The following is a 26,996-nucleotide window of genomic DNA, read 5'->3' as shown; positions in this document are numbered from 1 at the left end:
TAAAAAAATAATTGACGAAATTTATGACGATGATTATTGAATTATTGTTGACAGACTTACATCAAAACAATTTTTGACAGTCGCCATGAAGCGAATATAGAAAGATACTTGAAACAAAACTTTTAATTAGGTTTTAATGGTATCTGCAGTTAAAAAAATATTAGATGTACAGTAACCAATATCGAGCATACACGAGAGAAGGTTCACTTGTCGGTATTGTTGCACGGTTGTTTAATAGAACAAGGTCACTTTTTCCATACTTATTTCCAAAAAAAAAAAAATTTAATCAGTATATATCTGTAGACTTCAGTTCATAAGAGGCCTTTTTACTGTTCCCTATTTTTTGGTATTGCACAGCATTGATAATTATGCAATGTTTGAATGTTTTTTTCGATTTGCTCTCCCTAGTTGTGGGGCTTAGTGTATAATCAGCACCTGCCTTTTTGAGAAGTTAGACCTACCTACCTAAGGGTCCGGCGCCGATTGACCGATGCATAGGGCTGAGATAAAAGATCTCCACTGCTGGCGATCCGGAGCCAGCGTCTTCACTTGCTGCCAGCCAAGGTTCTCGTCAACTGTGCGGATTTCAGCGCGTTAGAACTGGAAAAATATATTAAAGAAGCTTAAAATTAACAACCGCATCGTAATTTTTGACCCAACACTTTTGGAAAAAAATGCGCTGTTGTATACATCGTTGAATACGATACATAGTTGATTCAGGTTCAAAAAAGGGATTAATTTAACTGGGGATTGATCAATTACACAATGTAACAAAATTCATATTTTTCGAGGTGTCAAAAAATTTTGTGTTTAACTTGGGGACGCTCAATTTAGTTAAACATTAGTTTTTTTTTTGTTATCAGCTCTTGTTTTTGGAATAACTTTTGAGTTTCGAGAAATAAGTTCTAGAAATGTTCTTTTTCTGCATCTACCGGGAATTTTGACAACATTTCAACAAGTTTTTATAAAAAATAAACTTTGACTATTTTTTAAAGCATAAGTCGAAAAGTTTTGTAGTTTTTAAGATACCTGTAAAATAAATTAAAATCAATAATTTTCAGACAAAATCTGGATTTCTAATTATTTAGAGAAATAAAGAGATTCGTTATAAGTTTTTGTGCTTCGTGTAGTTTTGTTAGTTAGTTATCATACAAACTACCAAAGCCAGAACTTATGTCTAATCCCGGAGAATAATTAAAGATTGTTTTTTTTTCTACTTGTCGTTATTCATGTTTTCCATTATGTTAACATACACACATTTAAATATTAGAAAACATAAGACGGCCGGGCCCACTGTGGAGCAAAGAACGCAATGACGTCAGGATCGAAGGGAAAGAGGGGACGTAGAACACCAGTTCCATACGCTCCGAAAAGCAATTCGTTGGATGCACAGCCTAAAAATTGCTTCTTGTCGATATTGGAAGTACGGACCACCTATTCTTCAAGTTAGTTAGTAAAGTTATTAAAAAGAAATTAAAAAAAAATAACCATTAAAAGACAAAAGTGAATGAAAGGATACTTATCAGCGATTTCTACGCAATTTCTTGGCGGTTACACGACTAACTATAACCTAACAAAAGCGAGGGACTCCGTTTTCCCGACAGAAATTTCGGCAGTTCCGTCTGTGCATTAGATTCAACAATTTTGTAAGACAACTGTTTCTTAATTTTTTTTTTACAGTTTTCGAATAAAATGCCATCACTCCCGGATGCCACGAAACCTCATTTCAATTGATTAAACAAGCGAAAGAAACCTCCCGCTCACAGAAAATTTTTGTACATCCATAAGCAAGTTTAAAACTCATCCTCCAGTCCATCCATAATTCGGTTTTCATTCATAATTTTCAAACAATTTATCACATGAATTATACACTTAAATCAATCAATATAATGATACAAATTCACGGACCCGAAAAACACGTGCGATGCCAACAGGTCATCGCCTACTTCGTCGAATTACATAAATGATTTCACTCAAAACTGGTTCTTTTTCAAACTTCTAAACGTCAAAAAAACTAGAGGTGACAGACAAAACCTCCCAAATCTTCCGTCAAAATATATGCACTTAAAATGCTCACATGTTTAATTCATACAAATAAATTGTTGAAATTTTCAAAAAGAACAGCTAAACCCATATTTAGCAGAGGTCGGCATTAAAACGCTATTCGCTAATTAGTCCGCTACATTTTTGTTAGCTTATTTATTTTTTAACTTAACTGTGGGAGAACTTACAGATAAACAAACTACATCACCGTGTGGAGAATAACATTCATCATCAATCTTGCTCGAATAATTGCCCCTAGTGGAGTTTGTTTATCCGTTACTTCACCAGATATTTCGTGAGACAATAAATTTGTCAGCATAAAAGTAGCGGACTAGTTAGCGATAAGCGATTTAACGCCAGACACCTGAAAAAGGCATGTATCAGCATTCTTTCTTGACTGATTGCTTTTGGTGGAGTTTGTTTATCAGCTAGTACAAAAGTTTAGCGATTAGCGTTTTAATGCCGAACACTGATATTTAGGAATTTCCATTGAACAAACACTGAAGATACAAATACAAATACAAATACAAAAAGCCCATATACAATACTAGTTAATATGAATGTGAACAATCTCATCTAGTCAATGGCTCAAAACGCGACGAAACCCATAGTACATGGAAAATAACAGGTAGGCCATTGCGCTTAACCTCACTTCGTGTATGTACACAGCATGCTTGCATACCAAGAAAATTCGATATCGAATTTTGAATACGGCAAATGCGCCAACATCACTGTTTCGAGATAAACGCGTTCAAAGTTTGACAGCTCCGTAAGCTCCTAGCAAAAATTTTATTTGGTTTTCTCTGTTTCTCGAAAACCAAATATTCTTCAGTTAACGTTGTGCATTCAAAATGTAGAGCTCTGAACGTACTTTATCACCCAGCTGATAAATCCATTTATTTACATTTGGCGCATTCGTCCTATTCAAAATTCACTACCGAAATAGTTACAGTTGGTTACATTAAAATGCATCAGTGCATATTTTTCTCATCATTTTTATGATTATCAATTTGTAGAAAAATGTGATTTTCTGAAAAATTCCATACATTTTCCAGTTTTTTCCATAACTATTTTCCGGGGCTTCTTACGTTTAAAGAGAGCAGAATAGCCTACCTTGTATATTTCAAAGTACAGACCCCGTTCGATTTTGGCAACACGCCCGTGCATTTTGTGTTGCCAAAATCGAATGTTGCCCAAATCGAACGGTTTTTTTCTCAACTTTTTTTTCAGTTATTTTTACAGAATAATTATAATCTAAATCAAAAACGTTATTTTTAATCAATTTTTGACTATTTGTAGTCATCGCTAATTTTTTTCATCATGATTTTGATGCATTTTGCCCTTTTCTTTTTTTTGTTTATAATTGGTGTTTTTATTTGTCATATTTTCTGTTTTTGTCATTCTTCATCATTTTTTAGTTGTTTTTTGTCATTTTCAGTATTATGTTTGAATTTGTTTTTCAACTTTATTAATTTTTTCATCTTTTTGTAATTTTTGAGTACTTTATAAATTTTTTAAAAATCTTTGATTTTTATTGCTGCATTTTATCATCATCATTTGAGAACATAAAAACGTTTTTATGGTGTTTTTCTTATTTATGTTGGTCCTGTTATAAAGAAGACTCAAAGGTAATGTTGTTTCTAAAAACCGTTCGATTTTGGCACATGTGCCAAAATGTTGCCAAAATCGGATGTTGCCAAAATCGAATGTTGCCAAAAACTAACGGGGTCTGTACTATGGACTAAAGCAGGTTTTGTAACATGGTGGAATCGATAGGGGGCAGCAGGTAACGCCTTTTGCGGATCGGATGCGTTTTTTCCACATGTGAAAGCTTTCTTTAATAAATAATTAATATGCAAATCTTGGTAGTTACTTTGGTGTGAAATTTTTTATCAACATGTTCAGGCTGTTCTCTCAAATCGTCTATCAATTTCAAGCTGCCTTTCAACTCGCTTGAAAATTCTACCAATACATTCAGGCTGTCAACTCGCTTTTCGATTTCAAGCAGTCTTCCCAACTCACTTGGAATTTCTATTGATACGTTGAAACTCGCTAGACCAGGGGTGAGCAACGCGCGGCCCGCGAGACCCTTCTGTGCGGCCCGCGAAGCTTTTTTCAAATTTAAATGCATTCACTTTTCTCAACATTGCATTGTTAGAAAAATTTATATGACTTGATGAAATATGAACTTATCTTAAAATTGCAAGATTGTTCGGTTTTATCCGGGTTTGCCCGGATATTTGATACAATATTTAGGAACAGTCCGGCCGTGCCCGGTTGCCCGGATTTCATTGAAAAAATACCCGGATTTTCCCCGGATTTTTTCACTTTATTTGGCAAATCAAAAAAAAAATTGTGTTGTTAAGATTATTATTATATTATTCAGCCAGCAAAACAATTATTTTAAGCAGATTTTGCAAGAATAATCATGAAAGGTTTTTTCTAAGCTTAAAATACTATTTAAAATCCATTTATGAGTTTTGATGAAAAAAAAAAATTCAATTTCTTTTATCTTGATTGTTGTTGAGTAATTTTTGGGTTGTGATAAAATTTGCTCAGATGTTGCCCGAATTTTCGGTCGTAAATTTCGAAATGAAAAGCCTGGATTTTCCCGGAACTTATCTGCATTTGCCCCACAATCATCAGGTTGTAAACATATTTTTTGCATTTTAAGCATTTATTATGTTCTGTTCAAAGGTATAAATGCAATATTGATTATTTGTGAAACGTAATATTGGAGTATTTTTTATTTAAAATACATTTTTCTTCATAATTCAACTCCTAACACTTTGAAATGCAAAATCCATTGAAGTGTCGGAAGCTACTCATGATCAAAGGAATTTCGAAGTGCGTTAGTGAAGTCGTTATTTTTGTTTCAACCAAAATAAAGTTATATGTGAAAAAGCATGCTCAGTAGATAATTTTTATAAAACTTGTTCTATTCAATTCGGCAAAAAGGCTTGAAATATTAACAAAAAAATTAAACCAAAGCTTTGTGAATTATTTTTTATTTCAAAATATTGACATAAATTGATAAAGTTTAATAAATAAAGCCTGGGTGAACAATTTTAGATTTTTTTTATCAACATGAATCAGCCGGCATCAAAGTTACCGACAAAAATTATTAGTTCTTGGTGAAAACAATAGATATCTGAAATTCTGTGAATCGATCCAAAAGGTCTTTGACGATTATCTGTGATCTTTTTCAGAAATTTTATTGAAAATTTAAATCGAACATCGATAAATTGAGTTATTTCACAAATAATTCGCATTCCACATTACCGAAGTCATATCATATCTTTAGAAATCCTATCCAAATGATATCTAAATAAAATTTAAAATTTTAAAAATATGGATGAAAAATCTAGAATCAAGAATGTAGTTGTTGTTTAAAATATGTGAAATTGGACATTTTTCTGTTATTTCGACAACCTTCTTCTACATCACAATGAAATGATCTAATACAGAACTTCAATTTAAAAAACAGGGTTTTCATCGTTTGTAGGAAAAAAAATCTATGCTTTAATTACAAGTTTTACTTGTGGAACAGAATAACAGAAAATCAATGAGCGATTCAACGACAAACGCTAATAAGATTGCGATTTCTTTGAATATATATTTTTTAACACCGTTAGTTTTCACTGTGGTAAGCTCCAGAAGATTTTTAAATAGAACGGATGACAAATACTACCATAGATTTTAAAAATAATGTTGAAAGAACGAATGTTCGCTAAAAGAACCTACTACTAAACCATTGAGAGAATTTAAAAATGACAAAGATGCAGTGATGTACCTTTTCAATATCGGGTTTTAAAAAGTCGTTTTGAATAACTGTTTTTAAACCCGTAAACTCTAATTATATAAAAAAAAACATTAAGTGCGGCCCGCCGACCAGATTTCAAATTTTAAATGGCCCGTTGGTTGAAAAGGTTGCTCACCCCTGCGCTAGACATTTCTATCAATACATTTAGGCTCTCCCCTCAACTCGTCTTTCAATTTCAAGCTGTCCACTCAACTCAATTGGAAATTCTATCAACACATTCAGGCTGTCCTCTCAACTCGCCTTTCAAATTCAAGCTGTCCTCTAAACTCGCTTGAAAATTTCTATCGATACGTTCAGGCTGTTCTCTTAACTCGCCTTTCAATTTCAAGCTGTCCTTCTTACTCGCTTGATATTTATATTGATACGTTCAGGCTGCCCTCTCAACTCGCTAGAAATTTATATCAATACTTAAGGCTCTCCCCGCAACTCGCTTTCCAATTTCAAGCTGTCCTCTTAACTCGCCTATCAATTTCAAGCTATTCCCTCAACTCGCTTGAAAATTCTTTCAATACATTCAGGCTGTCTTCTCACCTCGTCTTCCAATTTCAAGCTGTCCTCATAACTCGCTTGGAAATTCTATCTATACATTCAGGCTGTCCTCTATACTCGTTTGAAATTTCTATCGATGCGTTCAGGCTTTCCTTTCAACTCGCCTCTCAACTTCAAGCTCTCAAACTCGCTTATAATTTCTATCGATACGTTCGGGCTGCCCCCTCAAATCGCTTGAAATTTCTATCAATATAGCATGGATCATCTTAAATCTGGACGCACTGTTTATTATACCATAGCGCTCCTAGTTGTCGAATCTGGAATGTTTTGACAGTACTTTGTTTTGGAATGTTTCCTCCACCAGTGCTGAAAATTTCATTACGATTCGTTTTGTTTCAAAATAGTTACACGTGATGTAGACCGCGAGACGAAAATTAATTTTGGACACCCATACCATGCGTCATATTAGACCTGAGGATCTGAAACTGCATTTGAAGGTGTTGAGAACGATCCAGGCAAACCCAGGGCTTTCGGACTATGACATCGGCAAGAAATTCAAAGCAAACAAGTGCACCGTCAGAAGGATTCGTCTGCGCGAAGGAATACGATCTTATCGGGCCGGTAAGCAACCAAAACGGACATTTAAGCAGATTGTAGTAACCAAAGGACGTGCCCGGAAGTTATACAACAAGGTTCTTACGAAGTACGACGAATGCATCCTCATGGATGACGAAACGTACGTGAAGATGGATTTTGGGCAGCTTCCTGGCCAAAAATTTTATAAAGCCACTGGTCGGGGTGATGTCCCAGGCAAGTTCAAATTCATTTTTGCCGATTAGTTTGCAAGAAAGTGTTTGATCTGGCAAGGTATTTGCAGCTGCAGACGAAAAACCCCGGTTTTCGTGACTCCAAGATGTTCAAAGAGGAGTGCCTGAAAAACGTTTTTTCCCGCACATTAGATCTCACAAAGCACCAGTCAAGTTTTGGCCAGATTTGGCAAGCTGCCACTACAGCAAAGAGGTACTACAGTGGTATTGAAACAACGGGGTGGATTTTGCCGAAAAGGACATCAATCCACCCAACTGCCCTCAATTCAGCCCTATCGAAAAATATTGGGCAATTGTCAAACACCTACATTTTGAGAGCAAAACATTTTTATTTCGTTTACATAGCTCTGAGATAGACCCGTTTTAATGCGTGCAGATTTAAGATCATCTAGGCTTTATTCGATGACAGATGTCACATTTTTCTTCCATCTCAGTTATACTTCTGACATGCCTGAAAATCATTTGTAAACCTATTACTCAATCAGTTCAACATTCAAGGTTCGTCTCCTGGAAGCACATTCACATCTTTCTAGTTGTGAACTTTATTTTATCTTTGCACCAGCACGCAATTTTGTTGAAATTTACTCACCCAGAATAATCGTCGTTCGTCTCAATGCACGTTACATTATTATCGAACGAAAACGTGTAAATATGTTCTGTTCATGCATAGGAGATGTATTTCACCAAAAGGTCATCTGGAACAATGAGAAGCGGGGCCCATTGAGACAACATTATACTTGCCGCCCCGGTATTATTCATATTTATTTATGGACACATTTCCAAATCCGGATCCGGACTACGAGGTATCGCGAAGGAACAAGTTATACTTAGGTTGGTAGCATTTTGTTCCGACAATCGAACAAAACGATCAACCCCTCAATATTTACATTTGTTGTTTTGTTGGGTCCCATCCATAGGGCATGTGTGTGTGTTTTTTGTGGCGTTGAGCAGGTTTTTTGGACCTCCAATACCAGACGTGGCTCGTCGAAGTGCGTCGATTCGATCGACGGGCGTCGGGTGGTTCAACTTGACATCTGAACTTGGCGGAGACGTTGCGTTGCGCTTTTTTGCGAGTCTGGCCGGCTGATGTGTGCGAATTTTAAACCTGCTTCCATTCAGGTACACCGGCATATGTATGTTGTTCTGCCATTGTTGTGTTGAGCTGGTGCAAGCCATAATACATGACTTAATTCTGCTAAGTAGCATTAAGCTGCACTCAATGAAAGTATCAGATCAGACGGGTAAATGATAATATCAGCTGGCGTTTTTCAATTCAAGTTTTTGATTTTTTTTTCAAAAAGTGTACATATCCAAATCGGAAAACTGAGAATTTCAGAAATTAAAATGGAAAATTTGAGATAATATTGGACTAAAATGGTGAACAGGAAACCAAAGTGAGACAATATTCAGACAAAGAGATAAAAATAAGACGACCATGAGAAAAGGAATGAACAAATAAGAAATCCTTATTGCTGAAAAAAAATGCAACAAGACCAATGAGAGACAGTTCTGGCAAAACTGAGTGATTCATTACAAAGGACACAGTTTTGAAACAAAACTTTATCTAAATTCAGGAAAATATGAGACAGAGAAGGAAACAAATGAAACAAAAATAAAACCAAATAAGAACAAAAATTTCACAAAAAGGAAATTACAATCAGACACTGAAGAACAAAAATAAAAAAATAAAAAATTCAAAAGTGTAAAATTGTCAAAAGTGTTAAAAATGTAAAAAGTGGAAAAAGTTTAAAAAGTGTTAAAAGTGTAAAAATGTAAAAATATAAAAATGGAAAAATGTAAAAAATGTTAAAATGCAAAAATGCCAAAATGTAAAAATGTAACTATGTAAAAATGCAAACATGTAAAAATGAAAAGTTGTAAAAATGAAAAGTTGTAAAAATGTAAAAATGTAAAAATGTAAAAATGTAAAAATGTAAAAATGTAAAAATGTAAAAATGTAAAAATGTAAAAATGTAAAAATGTAAAAATGTAAAAATGTAAAAATGTAAAAATGTAAAAATGTAAAAATGTAAAAATGTAAAAATGTAAAAATGTAAAAATGTAAAAATGTAAAAATGTAAAAATGTAAAAATGTAAAAATGTAAAAATGTAAAAATGTAAAAATGTAAAAATGTAAAAATGTAAAAATGTAAAAATGTAAAAATGTAAAAATGTAAAAATGTAAAAATGTAAAAATGTAAAAATGTAAAAATGTAAAAATGTAAAAATGTAAAAATGTAAAAATGTAAAAATGTAAAAATGTAAAAATGTAAAAATGTAAAAATGTAAAAATGTAAAAATGTAAAAATGTAAAAATGTAAAAATGTAAAAATGTAAAAATGTAAAAATGTAAAAATGTAAAAATGTAAAAATGTAAAAATGTAAAAATGTAAAAATGTAAAAATGTAAAAATGTAAAAATGTAAAAATGTAAAAATGTAAAAATGTAAAAATGTAAAAATGTAAAAATGTAAAAATGTAAAAATGTAAAAATGTAAAAATGTAAAAATGTAAAAATGTAAAAATGTAAAAATGTAAAAATGTAAAAATGTAAAAATGTAAAAATGTAAAAATGTAAAAATGTAAAAATGTAAAAATGTAAAAATGTAAAAATGTAAAAATGTAAAAATGTAAAAATGTAAAAATGTAAAAATGTAAAAATGTAAAAATGTAAAAATGTAAAAATGTAAAAATGTAAAAATGTAAAAATGTAAAAATGTAAAAATGTAAAAATGTAAAAATGTAAAAATGTAAAAATGTAAAAATGTAAAAATGTAAAAATGTAAAAATGTAAAAATGTAAAAATGTAAAAATGTAAAAATGTAAAAATGTAAAAATGTAAAAATGTAAAAATGTAAAAATGTAAAAATGTAAAAATGTAAAAATGTAAAAATGTAAAAATGTAAAAATGTAAAAATGTAAAAATGTAAAAATGTAAAAATGTAAAAATGTAAAAATGTAAAAATGTAAAAATGTAAAAATGTAAAAATGTAAAAATGTAAAAATGTAAAAATGTAAAAATGTAAAAATGTAAAAATGTAAAAATGTAAAAATGTAAAAATGTAAAAATGTAAAAATGTAAAAATGTAAAAATGTAAAAATGTAAAAATGTAAAAATGTAAAAATGTAAAAATGTAAAAATGTAAAAATGTAAAAATGTAAAAATGTAAAAATGTAAAAATGTAAAAATGTAAAAATGTAAAAATGTAAAAATGTAAAAATGTAAAAATGTAAAAATGTAAAAATGTAAAAATGTAAAAATGTAAAAATGTAAAAATGTAAAAATGTAAAAATGTAAAAATGTAAAAATGTATAAATGTATAAATGTATAAATGTATAAATGTATAAATGTATAAATGTATAAATGTATAAATGTATAAATGTATAAATGTATAAATGTATAAATGTATAAATGTATAAATGTATAAATGTATAAATGTATAAATGTATAAATGTATAAATGTATAAATGTATAAATGTTTAAATGTTTAAATGTATAAATGTATAAATGTATAAATGTATAAATGTATAAATGTATAAATGTATAAATGTATAAGTGTATAAATGTATAAATGTATAAATGTATAAATGTATAAATGTATAAATGTATAAATGTATAAATGTATAAATGTAAAAATGTAAAAATGAAAAAATGGTAAAATGTAAAAAAGTAAATAAAGGTGAAATTTGCTTTCAAAAGCAGACTTAACAATTTTTCATTCGCATTTATCAAATAGGGATGCAAGATTTATACTCGTTCAATATTATATATACTTGTTAGAGAAAAAAGTGTTTAAAAATCCCATGCAAGCAGCTACGCTCTTTCTATTCTTAAAAACTGTTTCCGGGCCGTTCACGTATCGAGAAAAAAAACCACCTCAAATAATTCTGCTCTGAATCCCCAATGTCAATATTTTGTTGCTTTTGAACGTTGGCGGGCAAACGGAAATCACGATTGCACTTTACTCAGCTCACCCAGCCAATAACACAACAAGTCGAAGGTGTTGGGGGGCAAATTTAATTAAATATTTACACTTACTTCTCTCGTAGTTTTTTTTCCTTCTTTATTTTGGTGTTGTGCTAATATAGTTATTGTAGCGTAGTTACAAAACCTCCAGACGCCGCGGGACGTCGCGGCATTTATTTAATGAGAAGGCAAAATAAACCTTCCTTCATTAAGGTGCTCCATTGGTGTTCGGTTAAAAAATTGTTTACTCTCCAGCAAATTGTAAATGTTTCCGGCAGCTTCAAATTGGTTGGTTCGAGAAAGAGCTCAAATATATCAGAAAAAATGAGAAAAAAAATCTTTGTCAACATTTGTTGAACCACCCTTTCCAAGTGGGCGTTCCACAATTCCAAGTAGTCCCCAAGAGAACCTCCTAAGTACTAAAAGTTTATTTTTTGTTTGTTTGACTTTTGGCGCAGCGGGATTTCAGATCGGCTCCAATTAAAAGAGACCAAAGAGTTGCTGGCGGTGTGATATTCTTTTTTTATTGCTGCTAAAACGGGAAACCAATGATTATCAGTACTGATATCGCGATCAATACAAAACGTGCAATAAAGTAAGGTTAAGAAATCGAAATTTTCTGGGTTTATTTAAAGTCCTCGCGTTTACTGTTTCAAACAATTGTGTAAAAGTGGAAGTTTTAACAAAAGGTATTTGAAAATACTTCTTCGATTGATGGATTTTCTGCTACAGGTTTTCCTATTTTACAAATAATATTCAAAGGTTTAATTTTAAATTATATTTGATTAAAAATTATCAAATCAGTGAAAAATGACAGCAAGTCAAAAAGATTACGAATCGACCTACCAAAAAGCAGCAGAATGTTTTCCAAAAAAGGCATTCGACTGAGAAACTGCAGTAAAGTAAAAGCCATCAGGTAGGGAAGTCGATCACTTTGCAGAAAAAAGTCGTTCCTGATAAACGCTCCAAAATGATGAGAAAACGTTTATCCAATTACTGAAATGTTGAATTTAGTTTTAATCAACCGGTTGTAGTCAATCTTCCAGCCTGCGGTTAATTATGATACGGATTAAAACGGAAGGTGATAAGGAATGAATTCTTTTCAAGGCAAGACATGTTCCTAAAATGAACAGATAAAATTGAACTTTCATCCATTATAAGAAACGTGCCAAATAGGAAAATCCTTCAACAGTTCTGAATAATTTTCTGATAATTATAAACTTTGGTTAATTTTTAAATGTGAGAAAATGTTGGATCAAGTTTATTACATTTTCAGAATTTTTTCACCTTTACATTTTTACATTTTTACATTTTTACATTTTTACATTTTTACATTTTTACATTTTTACATTTTTACATTTTTACATTTTTACATTTTTACATTTTTACATTTTTACATTTTTACATTTTTACATTTTTACATTTTTACATTTTTACATTTTTACATTTTTACATTTTTACATTTTTACATTTTTACATTTTTACATTTTTACATTTTTACATTTTTACATTTTTACATTTTTACATTTTTACATTTTTACATTTTTACATTTTTACATTTTTACATTTTTACATTTTTACATTTTTACATTTTTACATTTTTACATTTTTACATTTTTACATTTTTACATTTTTACATTTTTACATTTTTACATTTTTACATTTTTACATTTTTACATTTTTACATTTTTACATTTTTACATTTTTACATTTTTACATTTTTACATTTTTACATTTTTACATTTTTACATTTTTACATTTTTACATTTTTACATTTTTACATTTTTACATTTTTACATTTTTACATTTTTACATTTTTACATTTTTACATTTTTACATTTTTACATTTTTACATTTTTACATTTTTACATTTTTACATTTTTACAATTTTATATTTTTACATTTTTACATTTTTACATTTTTACATTTTTACATTTTTACATTTTTACATTTTTACATTTTTACATTTTTACATTTTTACATTTTTACATTTTTACATTTTTACATTTTTACATTTTTACATTTTTACATTTTTACATTTTTACATTTTTACATTTTTACATTTTTACATTTTTACATTTTTACATTTTTACATTTTTACATTTTTACATTTTTACATTTTTACATTTTTACATTTTTACATTTTTACATTTTTACATTTTTACATTTTTACATTTTTACATTTTTACATTTTTACATTTTTACATTTTTACATTTTTACATTTTTACATTTTTACATTTTTACATTTTTACATTTTTACATTTTTACATTTTTACATTTTTACATTTTTACATTTTTACATTTTTACATTTTTACATTTTTACATTTTTACATTTTTACATTTTTACATTTTTACATTTTTACATTTTTACATTTTTACATTTTTACATTTTTACATTTTTACATTTTTACATTTTTACATTTTTACATTTTTACATTTTTACATTTTTACATTTTTACATTTTTACATTTTTACATTTTTAACAATTTTATATTTTAACATTTTCACATTTTTATATTTTTACATTTTTACATTTTTATAATTCTTACATTTTTACATTTTTACATTTTTACATTTTTACATTTTTGCATTTTTACATTTTTACATTTTTACATTTTTACATTTTTAAATTTTTACATTTTTACATTTTTACATTTTTGCATTTTTAAATTTTTATATTTTTACATTTTTACATTTTTACATTTTTACATTTTTACATTTTTACATTTTTACATTTTTACATTTTTACATTTTTACATTTTTACATTTTTACATTTTTACATTTTTACATTTTTACATTTTTACATTTTTACATTTTTACATTTTTACATTTTTACATTTTTACATTTTTACATTTTTACATTTTTACATTTTTACATTTTTACATTTTTACATTTTTACATTTTTACATTTTTACATTTTTACATTTTTACATTTTTACATTTTTACATTTTTACATTTTTACATTTTTACATTTTTACATTTTTACATTTTTACATTTAAAATTATTCACAATTTCTTTATATTTTTATCTTTATTTACCATTTTTACATTTCTATATTTGTTACACTTTTGTTGCGATTTGAAACGCAAAGCAATCCTCACAATTTTTAGCATACCAAAGAATTTGGAATTCTTCACATTTTTTCACTGTTTTAATTTTGGTTATTTTTGTCATATTTTCATTTTGATATTTGTAGAATTTTACATTCATATATTTGTGACAGTTTTGCGTCGATTTGTACATTTTAGCAACTCTCACAATTTCGTCAAAATTTTCAATACGTCAAATTTTCCCATCTTGCCAGTTAGGTCCATTTCGATTGATTTTTCCAGGCTGTTTGAATCATTCCAGTCTTTTCAGCCTCTTCAGTGATTTCAGTCTTTCAATGTTTCCAGTCTTATCCGTTTTTTAAGTCTTTTCAGTAGTTTCAGTCTTTTCCGTCTTTTAAGTCCTTTCAGTCTTTTCAGTCTATTTAGTCTTCCCAGTCTTTTCAGTCTTTTCAGTCTTTTCAGTCTTTTCCGTCTTTTAAGTCTTTTCAGTTTTTTTCAGACATATCAGTCTTTAAAATCTTTTCAGTATTTCCACACTTTTCAGTTTATTTTGTCATTTCAGCCTTTTTAGTCATTTCAGTCTTTTCAGTGCTTTAAGTCTTTTCAGTTGTTTCAGTTTTTAAGTCTTTTTAGTCTTATCAGTTGTTTTAATCTTTCAGCCTTTTCAGTCGTTTCAGTCTTTCCAGCTTTTTAGTCTTTTCAGACTTTTCAGTTTTCCCAGTCTTTTCAGTCTTTCTTGTCTTTTCAGACTTTTCAGTTTTTTCAGTCGTTTCAGTCTTTTACGTTTTTCAGCCTTTTTAGTCATTTTAGTTTTTTCAGCCTTTGCAGTCATTTTAGTCTTTTTTGTTTTTTTTCAGACTTTTCAGTCGTTTCAGTCTTTCCAGCCTTTTAAGTCTTTTCAGACTTTTAAGTCTTTTCAGTTTTTCCAGTCTTTTTTGTCTTTTCAGACTTTTCAGTTTTTTCAGTCTATTTATTCTTCTAAGTCTTTTCAGTCATTTCAGTCTTTCAGTCTTTTACGTCTTTCAGCCTTTTCAGTCATTTAAATTTTTTCAGCTTGCAGTCATTTTAGTCTTTTCAGTCTTTTCAGACTTTTCAGTCTATTCAGTTTTTTTTTTGTTTTTTCAGACTTTTCAGTTTTTTCAGTCGTTTCAGTCTTTCCAGCCTTTTCGGTCTTTTCAGGCTTATCAGTCTTTCAAATCTTTTCAGTCATTTAAATTTTTTCAGCTTGCAGTCATTTTAGTCTTTCCAGTCTTTTCAGACTTTTCAGTCTATTTATTCTTCTAAGTCTTTTCAGCCTTTTCAGTCATTTCAATTTTTTTCAGCTTGCAGTCATTTTAGTCTTTTCAGTCTTTTCAGACTTTTCAGTCTTTTCAGTTTTTTTTTGTTTTTTCAGACTTCAGTTTTTTCAGTCGTTTCAGTCTTTCCAGCCTTTTCGGTCTTTTCAGACTTATCAGTCTTTCAAATCTTTTCAGTCATTTAAATTTTTTCAGCATGCAGTCATTTTAGTCTTTCCAGTCTTTTCAGACTTAGAGAGTTCAGAGTTAATTGCAACCGGCTCCAAATCATCTAGCTAGGTAGCTTAAGTCCGAAGCCTAAATATGTATGTAGCTCGAGTGAAAAATGGAGTCTATGAAAAGTACAGTAAAATACTCAGTTACACGGTAAATTGAGATTAAGGGTTCTTTCTTGAAAACAAATCTAGATATTTGTTTATGCCAAAATCTCAACATTGCAAATATGGGTAAATTTTAACGTTTGGTAAAGGAAGTTACTATAAATCAGTAAAAACGATCACCTCACCTTACAGTACTACTTAGCTGAGAGGCCAGGTGCACTCAAAAAGTACTTTCAGACGCTGTCTAACTGACTGACTGACTACTACAACTACTAGTGTCAGTGTCTAGTCTGGTTCGAATTTGAAAATGACTGTGATCGATCATTGAAAACCGGTTCCAATTAGGACTCATTTTATCATCGTCACTTAGCGCGCGATATTTGTAAGTAAAGTATGGAGTTCTCGTCGCGGAACCGGATTGAAGTTCGAGTTTGAGCTAAGCAGCTTCCATTCAGATCGACCCGAACGTTTCAGCTAAATAACGGTCAATGATTTGTTGTCCAAAGAACGGATATCCTGATTATCGAGGCTGGAACCGGGCTCGTTTTGTGGTAATTTTTTTTTGTTCGCTTGCTCAATTTTATTTCGATTAAGGTTGGTCGAATTTTCGCCATTTAACTTGCAGTTAATTAGTCCGAACGATTGTTCAAATACACAGTTAATGAGCGTCATTCTTTACTGGGAAATTACCGGCCAGGCCAAGTCAGATCGGGGTCAACCTCTCTGGGGCTGCACTCATGCGACGACTGATAAGAAGTCAATCGAAATGAATACTAAGTTGAGCACCTTTAATTCACGAGTGCACAATTATCAACAAGTACTGAGCATGTATTCAGGATCAATTAAGGGATTTAAATTTTGAAATTTGAAACAAATTTTCTGTAAAAAAAAACTCATTCGTTTACTAATTTCTTTAAAATATAAAAAAAAGTTGTCGCAAGTTTTCTCACATAGGAAAAAAAATCAACATCTACTCTCAGGTTGGCAGTCTTGGGCCAGAGATCAATTTTTGCACCGGAGCTGTCTCGCCAATCGAGGCGGATGGTGTGCTGATTTATGGCTGATGAGGTCAACCAGTTCCGTTCCTACGGCGACGGCGACGGCGATTATCGAACCTCCAACTACTACTCTAGAGTCTAGGTGGTGTTCCTTCTTCCTTCCATCGACTCCACTTTTCTTCCACACATACTAGCTGAGCTGAGACCGGCTAACTCAGACAAACTACTCCATCAGTACCGGGTAGTTATTTTTTAAAACGACAAATATTGAGCCGAACAGAAACCATGAGGAGCATCGATCTCACGCGGCCTATCACTGCTTTATGAACTCTAAACATCGGCTTGCGTTAGTGGAGCTTAATTTACCTACGCTCTACTAGCCATATTGGCAGCACACTTAATTTGAGAGTGTTATTTACGAACAAGTGAATAAAATAGTTTACCTGTCCAGTTTATAAGTTTGCTAAACAATAAAAAAAAAACAGTTGTACATTTAATTTTTCGAATGCAGATACTCTCCAATCCTTAATAACTTTTTTGTACAAGAAGCTCGTATCATCGAACGAAATTTTCATTGTGATGGATAGCAGTAGTTCATACCCAAGTAACAATTTTAGCTTTATTATGGTCAGCACAACTTCGTTAAAGCTATAGCATTAGTCTTTATATAAAGCTAAAGCGCATTGCCACCATTGCCTGCATTCCTTGTTGACCTAAGTGGCCGAAACGTCGATGCCACAACTCATCGGCTTCAGACTTGCACAGATTTGCAGTAGGTACTCCGACTGTTTCCGGAAAATTGACACCAATGCCTGCCGCAGTCAATTTCTTCACCAACATTAAGTTGTCGCGTAGCTCTGGAACGTGGATGACCTCTTTCATGTTGATGGGAAATGCCGTGACCGGACACCATATTTTTCTTTTTGAATTCAAAGTTCCTTAATTCTTAACGCGTCTTTTCACTCTAAAGTTATTTTTTCAACTGCCGTTCTTCAACGAACTCTCCAACATCTCACACATACATAGATACTCCTCCACAAGAATTAGTGCCACTCTGGTTTCACCCATACAATAGCATAATAACTTTTAGCTCTAGCTTTCAATACGCTTATGTGATTATACTCACGACATACGTCGAATTACACGTTGAATGTACAATAATCCAAATGAATACTAGATTCACATTTTATTACCTTATCAATCCTAGATCCTATAGGAAACTGCTTGTTTCTCTCGCCGTTGATCTCTCCAGCCTTACGAGCGATAATCGATTCTCCATCCTTCGCCAGCGCCGTTACCAGAGGATTAAATGAAACTGGCAACATTCGGAACAACAAAATGACTTGTCAGCTTCATCGACTCTAGCGCCGGCCGTCTTCATTTGCCGAAGCAGGTCATCAAACACTAGCAAATGCGGCCTTAACGGCTCGCCCTCCTTCAGCTTTAAACGGTTCAATTGCTTCCGGATGAGATGCTGCGTACCAATAGACTTTGTCGCGAACGTTGCCTCCAGTGCTGACCACATCTCCTTTGCCGTAGATTTCTTCCGGATCACTTCCAGGCATTCATTCCAGGACGCCGACCGAATCCAGTTATATTTTAACCCGGAAACTTCAGTGTTTAAAATCCGGTTCACCTTGGAACTGCGGAATTCCCCAAACAGTATCAGCAGGGGAGCCCATAACCTCTTGAATAATGAGGGATTCAGGTTAATTTTAAGAGGGGTCTTTATTCTACAAAGTATGGTTTGTAACTGAACAAAAGTGAAAAGTTTTCACTAACAACTAACGGTCGTTTATAATCTCGATTGCTTCGATTTCATTTAAAGATTTGAAAAGAAAAGCGGAAGCCGCCATCTTGGATTAATTATGGCATCAAAAAACAAATTTTTTCTCCTACTAGTTGGGCTCTTTCGCTCAATACTCATTGCTGTGGCCATGAAATGCCATTGGGCGGTACTCGGGAGGGCGCTTGGCAAAACTACCACTGCTTGCTCTTTCCTCCTCAGGGATTAGGCTTTGACAACCCCTGGTGGTTGCCAAACAGTGGAGGCAGGTCCGCAGACTGTCTGCCTGGAGGCCAAGGCCGGGTCGATATGAGCGCTTGGGAAAACTACCACTGATGATATTGGACTAGGCAGTAGATTGAGAGAAACAACTTTTTTCGATGATGGACAAAGTAAGACTAATTTTTATTTTCTCTTCAACTTAATGACTAACTATTCCAAGGCTTGCTTGATCATCAGTCGCTTCGTTCTTCACTCCTCCTCGACGAATGTATTCCAGCAGCTTCTCGGAATTTCCTTAATTTTACTTGAGTGAAAGGCTTCGTTAGCATATCGGCAATCATCAATTCAGTAGGGCAATAATCGATGTCCCATCTTCCTTCAGTTGTCGCACGAAATGATAACGGGTGTCCACATGTTTGGATCGGTTGTGGAACTTCCCTCCTTCCAGTTGCTTCATGTAGGATTGGTTATCCTCATGGACGGTAATCGGCTTTGATCGGACCACGTGGAAATCTCGTAGCAAACGATCAATCCACAAAAGTTCCTTACAGCATTCTGCAAGGGCGATGAACTCGGCTTCGGTGCTACTTAGGGCAACACACTTCTGCTTCCTCGAGCCCCAACAAATCGGACCGTCAACCACCAGGAAAATGTAACTAGAATTGGACTTCCTGGTTTTCACGTCTCCGGCCCAATCCGCATCCACGTAGACTGTCAGCTTCTGGTCATTCGTTCCAAGGACTAGTTGATGGTCTACAGTGTGCTTGAGATATCGCAGAATCCGTTTCGCCTCGTTCCAATCCGCTTGGCTGGGACTGCTAACAGAACGCCCAAGGATCGATACACTCACAACTATGTGCGGTCGAGTATTCACTGCCACATACAGCAAACCACCGATTAAGCTGGCATACTGTTGGTTGTTAGGCAGATTCTCTGTCTCCTCCTTTTGCTGTTGATGGCCAGGATCCAAAAGAATTTTCGACGGCTATGCTTGATCCATTCCAAATCTCTCCAAAAGTTTCTTGATGTAACTTTTCTGATTGAGAGTAAATTCGGCTTCGTCACGCTGAACTTGAATTCCCAGGAATATGACGAATATCTCCCAGGGATGTTACAATGAAGAATCGGTTCAATGATTGGATCAACACTGCATACTGCTTCTCATCTTCACAAGCGATAACCATATAGTCTACGTAAACGACGAGATAAATTCGCTTTCCATCCTTGTCCTGCACGTACAAACAAGGATCGTTGGCTGATTGCTTGAACTAGAGCTGCTTCAGAACGCTGTCCATTTTTTGTTCCAGGCATGACCTGCTTGCTTAAGGCCATAGAGACTCCTCCTCAAGAGACATACGGTGCCCGGACCATCCTTTTCGTAACCAGGCGGCTGCCGCATTTAGACCGTCTCTTTGAGCTCCCCGTTCAGATAAGCGGTCTTCACATCTGCATACTTCACCAACAAACCCTTCTGGCTCGCAACCGTCAACAAGGTTCTGAATGTGACTTGACGAACCACTGGTGCGAAAACTTCGTCGTAATCGGTACCGTACTTTTGGGGCCCTGGGCGACCAAACGGGCTTTGTACCGGATCACCTCACCTTTCTCGTGCAGCTTGTGTTTGAAGATCCATTTGTTGCCGACTGTTTTACGATCGGCTGGCATAGGGGCCAACTCCCACGTTCCATTTTCGGTTAACGACTGCATCTCTTCGTTCATGGCGGCTTTCCAAAATTCAGATTCTTCACAAAGGATGGCTTCATTGTACGACCTCGGTTCGGTACAAATCTTCCTTGCCAAACCGGTAGTTTCGGGAAAACGTACAGGAACTTTACCTTTGGTACTACGGGTTGAACGTCTCAGCGGTGTTCGTTCGGCATCACTCTCGATTTCATAAGTGGTATCGTAAGCGCTGGTGTCGGATTCTCGGTATTCATCGTCGGAAAATGCATCGTTTTCCCACAAAACATTCTCGCTCACGGGTTCTTTCTCTTGGCAGGTGACAGGACCATTTCTTGAATCGCTCCAGCTCCGTCGTATGCTAACAGGTGACCGGTTCCGATACCCTTCACGGACGTCTCGCTACCCTCGGCCAAGGTGATCGTCAAACTTGTACAGCTTCGCAGTTCGGTGAAAAACTTTCGATTCGAGCATATGTGAGATGTGGCACCCGAATCTACTATCCAGGAACGCTTCTGTAGTGTTTCGTTGCGTGCAGTAAAGGCGAATGGATTTGCTTTACTCACGTTGGCCGTCTTCCCTTTCGGGTTCGGTTGCATTTTCGTCGCTCTTCTAGGGCGCTCTCCTTGGGCAGGTGATTCGGAGGAATTCCGCTTGAAATGGCCTGGCTTCCCACAGGAGTTACAGACCACCTTCCTTCCGGTTTCGTTTCGGCCCGTTCTGAGAAGTGCTTCACTGTGCCTTACCTTCTCAAACCGCTTCTGTGTCTCGTCGAGTAATTTTCGTTTGACCAAATCTATCGTCAGCTCGTCGTCAGATCTGCTTTCAAGTGCGGTAATGAGCGCGTCGTAGGAGTCGGGCATGCTTTGCATCACCGTGGCAACCTTCATTTGCTCGTCCATGGCTTGGCCGGCGTTTTCCAAACATTGGAACAACTCGTCCATGTGGAAAAGAAAATTTTTCATGCTGTCATCCTTCTTGAGTTCCGAACGGCAGATCTTCTTCAGGATTGAAACTTTCGAGGACATCATCTGCTTCTGGTGATGGTTCTTCAATACCTCCCAGGTCGCCTTTGAAGTTGTGCAGTTCCGGATAAGGGGGTGTTGGCTATCGTCCACCAAAAGGGCTATGGTGGCCCGTGCCCTCGCATCGCCTTTGTTCCAGACTTCCATAGCAGGTTCCGGTGAGAGCAACCGTCTTGCTCTCTCGGTGCGGTACTCTCGCATCTATTCTCAGTACGCTTGTCGGACTGAACACTCATATAGTCCTATTTGCCGCTAGTAGTATTCGTGTCATAACTCCGGGCGTTTCACTAACACTTTTTAATTTTGGGAACATTAACCTCAAAAATGTCTAGCGACTGCCCGTTTTTTTGTACCGAGCGTTTTTGAGGTTAATAGTCCCATCTCATCTGTACACGCTCAGGAAGTGTTTGTAAGAAATGTCAAAAACAACTCTATTATTGAGATATTCAAACCATTTCCGGTGATTTGAAGTATTTCAATGATTTTTATATATTTTTTTTTATTTAACTCGAAAATAACACACATGACTTATCAAAAAAGGGAAAAAAGGAGTTTCAATTTAAATCGGTGCAATCTAGCCTAGACACTTTGATAGAGAACTGTCAATTTTATTACGGTTCAAAAATCAAGCACTGCAGCTTGGAACAAACTTCTTAGTTCATGTTTTATTGGAGTTTCTCTATCTAAACAACTTAAACAGTTTATTTAGTAGCTTTATGAGCGTTTTCAGAACTGCCGGAAAACAAAATGGTTGAGTCGAGATTCTAAGCATTATGGCCATCAAAAAACAGTTATAAAACTAGCTGCATATAAAATGCCATAATTAAAATGCCAGATTTAAAAATTTCAAATATAAAATTTGATCCGAAACTTAGAGAGTACAATGCACAATCAGTATTCAAATGAAACTTTCAACCTGAATCAAACCTGAGTGTACGAGACGGTTACAGCAAGTTACAATACAACGACGAGAACGCCATCAAGTCTGGCCAACGACGGCGATCGCTTTCAATTTGTTCGGAGACCTCGTCGCCGGGTAGCGACATAAATTACAATCAGGCGTAAAGATCATGCTAAATAGATAAATTATACTGCACCATCGTTCCCCTCGGCTTCCTTTCCTTTGGTGGGATCGGTCCTTTTCATTCAGTCAGTTGATCTTTGAATCGAGCTTTGTACGTACACCAAGATTGTATCCGATAATCGAGAGCGATGAGTTGGAACTCAGCGATGCTGACGATGCTGTCTCCAACATCGTTATACTTTGGTGGATCTAGTTTTGGGCAGAGGGACGCAGGGGTATTTATTGGTTTTTTTAAAGATTGATTTTAAATGTAAACAATTTAAAAAAACAAAAATTCTCAAGCGCAATCTAGAAGAAAAAATTCGGGAAATTTGGCTAAAGTTCCCTTTAAGATCATTCTTAAAACTTAAGACGATGCTCAAAAGCATCAGGCTTTTGAACCAATCTAACGATCGCACTCCTCATAGTAAAAGAACCCGATGCAAACTTTTTTAATCGACTCGAGTGAGATACACCGGTCGCTATTTTAGTCTCCTGGGGATCGAACCAGTAGTAGTCAGCCTGTCCGTCATTCAGTCAGTTCGGCCATCGGAGCAGATCGTTCATTTCAGAGTCAATTATAAATATCAGTCATATACCTAGTACTCGTACAAAAGCTAGCCGGCCCCCAGAAAGTGGTTGTCGTGTTCACATATGACTAAATACGTATGACTATATAGGTAGGTCGTCGATAGGCTCATGCATGATGATGATTGGTGTCGGTCGACCGATTTGCAAAGTGTCTTTATCATCAAGTCCGATGATGTACGGAACAAACGATCGTAACCGACTCAGATCCAGAAGACAAGGGATCTTTTGGGAGTTGAAGAGGACACCGTTGAAAGGCGGGGAGACTGATCAACCGAGAGTGCCGGCATCGGGTTTAGTCAGCCAGTCAGTAGCTTCGCCGTTTGACGTCAATCGCTTTATGAGAGATTATTAAATATCTCGCCTCCGCCGAACTGTCCGTTTGCTTCTGCTGCTGCTGCTACTGCTGGTGTTTGCATTCATAAGTGTAAAGGAGAAGAATTTATTCTTTGAAATTATTCCATCCGTCCAGTTGAGGCCGGCTTTGTGATCACAATTTTAAGTTTGATTAGATCGGCATTGTGCGCTAATGGATCACACTATACACAATGAAGTGTCAGGATAGTTAGCAAAGCTTTTCAAGCTTCTACGCCGAGGTACCAATAATGCAACTCTTTATACTTAAACACAAAAATGACAAAAATTACAAAATTCCAAAAATCACAAAAAATGACAAAAATAACAAAAAGGCCAAAAATGACAAAAATGATTAAAATGACAAAAATTACAAAAAATACAAAAATGACAAAACCACCGAAATGACAAAAATGACAGTAATAACAAAAAATGACAGAAAAGAAAAAAATTACAGAAATGACAAAAATAACAAAAATAACAGAAATCCAAAAATGACAAAAATGATTAAAATGATTAAAAAGACAAAAATTACAAAAAATGATACCAAAATGACAAAACCACAGAAATGACAAAAATGACAGAAACGATAGAAATGACAGAAATGACAAAAATGACAAAATGACCAAATTTAAAAAAATGACAAATATGAAAAAATGACAAAAAAGGCAAAAGTTACAAAAATGACAAAAATGACAAAAATCCTAAAAATGACAAAAATGATTAAAATGACAAAAATGACAAAACAACAGAAATGACAAAAATGACAGAAACGACAGAAATGACAGAAATGACAAAAGTAACATAAAGTGACAGAAGTGAACCAGAAAATGACCAAATTTTGAAAAATGACAAAAATGACAAAAATGACAAAAATGACAAAAATGACAAAAAATAAAAATTTCAAAAATAACAAAAATAACAGAAACGAAAAAAATTGCAGAAATGATAAAAAGGACAAATATGACGAAAAAATTACGAAAATGACAAAAATGAAAAAAATGACAAAAATGGCTAAATTGGCCAGATGATGACAAAAATGACAAAAATTACATAAATGACAAAAATGACAAAAATGACAAAAATGACAAAAATGACAAAAATGACAAAAATGACAAAAATGACAAAAATGACAAAAATGACAAAAATGACAAAAATGACAAAAATGACAAAAATGACAAAAATGACAAAAATGACAAAAATTACAAAAATGACAAAAATTACAAAAATGACAAAAATGACAAAAATGACAAAAATGACAAAAATTACAAAAATTGCAAAAATTACAAAAAAGACAGAAATGACAAAAATTACAAATTTACAAAAATGACAAAAATAATAAAAATGACAAAAATGACAAAAATGACAAAAATGACAAAAATGACAAAAATGACAAAAATGACAAAAATTTAAAAAATGACAAAAATGACAAAAATGACAAAATTGACAAAAATGAAAAATATGTCAAAAATAACAAAAATAACAAAAATGACAAAAATTACAAAAATGACAAAAATGACAAAAATGACAAAAATGACAAAAATGACAAAAATGACAAAAATGACAAAAATGACAAAAATGACAAAAATGACAAAAATGACAAAAATCACAAAATTGAAAAAAAATAACAAAAATGACAAAAATGACAAAAATGACAAAAATGACAAAAATGACAAAAATGACAAAAATGACAAAAATGACAAAAATGACAAAAATGACAAAAATGACAAAAATGACAAAAATGACAAAAATGACAAAAATGACAAAAATGACAAAAATGACAAAAATGACAAAAATGACAAAAATGACAAAAATGACAAAAATGACAAAAATGACAAAAATGACAAAAATGACAAAAATTACAAAAATGACAAAAATGACAAAAATGACAAAAATCACAAAAATGGCAAAAATGCCAAGAATGACAAAAATTACAAAAATGACAAAAATGGCAAAAATGACAAAAATGACAAAAATGACAAAATTGATAAAAATGACAAAAATGACAAAAATGACAAAAATGGCAAAAATGGCAAAAATGACAAAAATGACAAAAATGACAAAAATGACAAAAATGACAAAAATGACAAAATTGACAAAATTGACAAAAATGACAAAAATGACAAAAATGACAAAAATTACAAAAATTACAAAAATGGCATAAATGAAAAAAAAAAATGACAAAAATGACAAAAATCACAAAAATGACAAAAATGACAAAAATGACAAAAATGACAAAAATGACAAAAATGACAAAAATGACAAAAATGACAAAAATGACAAAAATGACAAAAATGACAAAAATGATACAAAAATGACAAAAATGACAAAAATGATACAAAAAAACGACAAAAATGACAAAAATGACAAAAATGACAAAAATGACAAAAATGACAAAAATGACAAAAATGACAAAAATGACAAAAATGACAAAAATGACAAAAATGACAAAAATGACAAAAATGACAAAAATGACAAAAATGACAAAAATCACAAAAATCACAAAAATGACAAAAATGACAAAAATGACAAAAATGACAAAAATGACAAAAATGAAAAAATGACAAAAATGACAAAAATGACAAAAATGACAAAAATGATAAAAATGACAAAAATGACAAAAATTACAAAAAAAAAAATGACAAAAATGACAAAAATGGCAAAAATGACAAACTAGCGAAAATTACAAAAATGACAAAACTAGCAAAAATGACAAATTGGATCCATTATCACAGGCTTGGGGCAGGTTTGACTCATCTTACTTCGTTCCAACTGTTCGAAACAAATGAAGAATTCTGGAAAGGTACCCAAGTATCCTTCTCAAGATTCAAAATTTGCTTTCGGATCATTTGATGCCCTGTCCGACTCCCCACTTACTCCCTTTATTAGTGTTAAGCTATTTGGATTGTATAAATATAATAAATAAAACAGTTACACATTTTCATTAACTTACCTCGTATTATTTCTACCATTTTTACTACATTTTCTTCAATGAACTTAAAATATCTTCGAGAAATAAATCAGAAATTAGCAGACCCGGTAAACTTCGTCTTACCATGTTCAATTTGGCGTCCATTTTCTATTTTTCCTAGTTTTCTTTACATTTCCCTTCTTCCCCTTTACTCGAATCGTCCCGCTCAATTCTTTTAAAAATTAAACCAAAGAATTTAAAATCAACGGGTCTTTTAACATCCAATTTTTGTAACTTTGATCAATTGTACCAGAACAGTTCAATCCATTATATTCATAGTTGATTGCGTGAGGTCAATCAGTAGTTTGTAGTTGAGTCTTTTATATTTATAATTGAATGCTTAAAAATCGATTACACTTTGATGATTAGTATAACCAGCTGAAATAATTGAAACAAAGGTCGTCTTTTCCTCTTCGCTACTTGAAGAAGGTAGGCGTTTTCAATAATCACACTCATTTTTTCGTAACCAAATCCCCACCATTTCTTAGAT

At 33.0% G+C, this 26,996-nt stretch overlaps 1 protein-coding gene across 1 annotated transcript in view; it reads left to right on the top strand.

Annotated features, from left to right (window-relative positions):
• The window catches only part of LOC129754412 (uncharacterized), a 55,080-nt gene that overhangs the window by 7,000 nt on the left and 21,084 nt on the right, over positions 1-26,996 (top strand). The gene's annotated exons all lie outside the window — the stretch shown is intronic.

This window comes from Uranotaenia lowii, chromosome 3 (genome assembly GCF_029784155.1).
Source record: "Uranotaenia lowii strain MFRU-FL chromosome 3, ASM2978415v1, whole genome shotgun sequence".
In the NCBI taxonomy this organism is placed as follows: Eukaryota; Metazoa; Arthropoda; class Insecta; order Diptera; family Culicidae; genus Uranotaenia; species Uranotaenia lowii.
The sequence above is the reverse complement of the archived record's forward strand: the minus strand, read 5'-3'. Positions and strand labels throughout refer to the sequence as shown.